This window comes from Ovis canadensis, chromosome 15, assembly GCF_042477335.2.
Source record: "Ovis canadensis isolate MfBH-ARS-UI-01 breed Bighorn chromosome 15, ARS-UI_OviCan_v2, whole genome shotgun sequence".
In the NCBI taxonomy this organism is placed as follows: domain Eukaryota; kingdom Metazoa; phylum Chordata; class Mammalia; order Artiodactyla; family Bovidae; genus Ovis; species Ovis canadensis.
The window spans coordinates 14,711,082-14,714,992 of NC_091259.1; positions in this window are offsets into that span (position 1 = coordinate 14,711,082).

Sequence of the window (3,911 nt, forward strand, 5' to 3'; positions counted from 1 at the left end):
GAGTTCACAGTTCACATATTGCTGAAGACTGGCTTGGAGAATTTTGAGCAGTACTTTACCAGCATGTGAGATGAGTGCAATTGTGAGGTAGTTTGAGCATTCTTTGGCATTGCCTTTCTTTGGGATTGGAGTGAAAACTGACCTTTTCCAGTCCTGTGGCCACTGCTGAGTTTTCCAAATTTGCTGGCATATTGAGTGCAGCACTTTCACAGCATCATCTTTCAGGATTTGAAACAGTTCAACGGGAATTCCATCATCTCCACTAGCTTTGTTCATAGTGATGCTTTCTAAGGCCCACTTGACTTCATATTCCAAGATGTCTGGCTCTAGATTAGTGATCACACCATCATGATTATCTGGGTCGTGAAGATCTTTTTGTACAGTTCTTCTGTGTATTCTTGCCACCTCTTCCTAATATCTTCTGCTTCTGTTAGGTCCATACCATTTCTGTCCTTTTTGGAGCCCATCTTTGCATGAAATGTTCCCTTGGTATCTCTAATTTTCTTGAAGAGATCTCTAGTCTTTCCTATTCTGTTGTTTTCCTCTATTTCTTTGCATTGATCGCTGAAGAAGGCTTTCTTATCTCTTCTTGCTATTCTTTGGAACTCTGCATTCAGATGCTTATATCTTTTCTTTTCTCCTTTGCTTTTTGCCTCTCTTCTTTTCACAGCTATTTGTAAGGCCCCCACCCCAGACAGCCATTTTGCTTTTTGCATTTGTTTTCCATGGGGATGGTCTTGATCCCTGTCTCCTGTACAATGTCACGAACCTCAGTCCATAGTTCATCAGGCACTCTATCAGATCTATGCCCTTAAATCTATTTCTCACTTCCACTGTATAATCATAAGGGATTTGATTGAGGTCATACCTGAATGGTCTAGCGGTTTCCCCTACTTTCTTCAATTTAAGTCTTAATTTGGCAATAAGGAGTTCATGATCTGAGCCACAGTCAACTCCCAGTCTTGTTTTTGTTGACTGTATAGAGCTTCTCCATCTTTGGCTGCAAAGAATATAATCAATCTGATTTCAGTGTTGGCCATCTGGTGATGTCCATGTGTAGAGTCTTCTCTTGTGTTGTTGGAAGATGGTGTTTGCTATGACCAGTGCATTTTCTTGGCAAAACTCTATTAGTCTTTTCCCTGCTTCATTCTGCATTCCAAGGCCAAATTTGCCTCTTCCTCCAGGTGTTTCTTGACTTCCTACTTTTGCATTCCAGTCCCCTATAATGAAAAGGACATCTTTTTTGGGTGTTAGTTCTAAAAGGTCTTGTAGGTCTTCATAAAACCGTTCAACTTCAGTTTCTTAAGCATTACTGGTTGGGGCATAGACTTGGATTACTGTGATATTGAATGATTTGCCTTGGAGATGAACAGAGATTATTCTGTCATTTTTGAGATTGCATCCAAGTACTGCATTTCAGACTCTTTTGTTGACCGTGAGGGCTACTCCATTTCTTCTAAGGGATTCCTGCCCGCAGTAGTAGATATAATGGTCATCTGAGTTAAATTCACCCATTCCAGTCCATTTTAGTTTGCTGATTCCTAGAATGTTGACATTCACCCTTGCCCATCTCTTGTTTGACCACTTCCAATTTGCCTTGATTCATGGACCTGACATTCCAGGTTCCTATGCTATATTGCTCTTTACAGCATTGGACCTTGCTTCTATCACCAGTCACATCCACAACTGCGTATTGTTTTTGCTTTGGCTCCATCCCTTCATTCTTTCTGGAGTTATTTCTCCACTGACCTCCAGTAGCATATTGGGCACCTACTGACCTGGGGAGTACCTCTTTCAGTATCCTATCATTTTGCCTTCTCATACTGTTCATGGGGTTCTCAAGGCAAGAACACTGAAGTGGCTTGCCATTCCCTTCTCCAGTGGACCACATTCTGTCAGACCTCTCCACCATGACCCGCCCATCTTCGGTTGCCCCATGGGCATGGCTTGGTTTCATTGAATTAGACAAGGCTGTGGTCCTAGTGTGATCAAATTGACTAGTTTTCTGTGAGTATGGCTTCAGTGTGTCTGCCCTCTGATACCCTCTTGCAACACCTACCATCTTACCTGGGTTTCTCTTACCTTGGGTGTGGGGTATCTCTTCATGGCTGCTCCAGCAAAGCACAGCTGCTGCTCCTTACCTTGGATGAGGGGTATCTCCTTACCATCACCATTCCTGACCTTCAACGTGGAATAGCTCCTCTAGGCCCTCCTGTGCCTGCACAACCACTCCTTGGGTTGTTCCTCCCAGCCGACGGCCCTGGCCTCGGGTGTGTGTGGCTCCTCCCAGCTGCCGCCCCTGGCCTTGGGCTCGGGGTGGCTCCTCAGGGTCACTGCCTCTGGCCTCGGGTGCGAGGTGACTTCTCCTGGCCACCCCTGACTTAGGATGCGGAGTGTCTCCTCCCGGCTGCCACTGACCTCGAACATGGTGTAGGTCCTCCCGGCCACCGCCCCTTACCTTGTACGCAAGGTGTCTCCTCCTGGCTGCCACTGACATCTGACGTGGGGTAGCTCCTCTCAGCCGCCGTCCCTGACCTCAGACTCGGGGTGTCTCCTCCTGGCCACCGCCCCTGACCTCAGACTCGGGGTAGCTCTTCCCAGCCGCCACTGACCTTGGATGCAGGGTAGCTCCTCTCAGCTGTTCCTGTGCCGACGCAGCCTGGCACTCTAGGCCACTGCCCCTGACCTCGGATGTGGGGAAGCTCCTCTCGGCCGTGCTTAGTGAGCCGGCTCACAGCCGCCTGCGCTTAGTGAGCAACAAATGTCAATGGTTATTTTATAGATTATTTTCTGGGCACAACTGTAGAAGGCTTTGTGCTTTCTCATGCTTCTCTCAAGCACCTTAACATTCTTTCCAGCCAACTCAGTCAAAGAAAAGAAAGAACAAGTCAGAATCACAAGGCCTAACTCCATCATTCTGGGGCTGTGCCTGTGAGATGAGGAGAGAGGGTTGGGGCTGTGCCTCCATTTTGTCAGTAATGTCTAACACGGCTCCCGACACCATACATTTACTATCTGTGTCTCATTTATTTTGCAACTGAAAGTTTGTATCTCTTAATCTCCCTTATCTAATTTCTCTCCTTCTCCCCAGCTACCTCTCCTCTGAAAACTGCGTGTTTGTTCTCTGTATCTATAGTTCTGTTTCTGCTTAGATACATTTTTTCACTTAGTAGGGTTTTAGATTTGACATATAAGTAAAATCATATGGTATTTGTGCTTTTCTGTCTGATATTTCACTTAGCATAATACCATTTAGCATAATACCATCTATCCTATCACATATGACTATGCCAAAGCCTTTGACTGTGTGGATCACAATAAACTGTGGAAAATTCTGAATGAGATGGGAATACCAGAACACCTGACCTGCCTCTTGAGAAACTTGTTTGCAGACCAGGAAGCAACAGTTAGAACTGGACATAGAAAAACGGACTGGTTCCAAATAGGAAAAAGAGTATGTCAAGGCTGTATATTGTCACTCTGCTTATTTAACTTATATGTAGAGTACATCATGAGAAATGCTCGGCTGGAGGAAGCACAAGCTGGAATCAAGATTGCCGGGGGAAATACCAATAACCTCAGATATACAGATGACACCACCCTTATAGCAGAAAGTTAAGAAGAACTAAAGAGCCTCTTGATAAACGTGAAAGAGGAGAGTGAAGAAGTTGGCTTAAAGCTCAACATTCAGAAAAATATGATCATGGCATTTGGTCCCATCACTCCATGGCAAGTAGATGGTGAAACAGTGGAAACAGTGGCTGGCTATTTTTTGGGGCTCTAAAATCATTGCAGATGGTGATTGCAGCCATAAAATTAAAAGACGCTTACTCCTTGGAAGGAAAATTATGACCAACCTAGACAGCATATTAAAAAGCAGAGACATTACTTTGTCAACAAAGGTCTGTCTA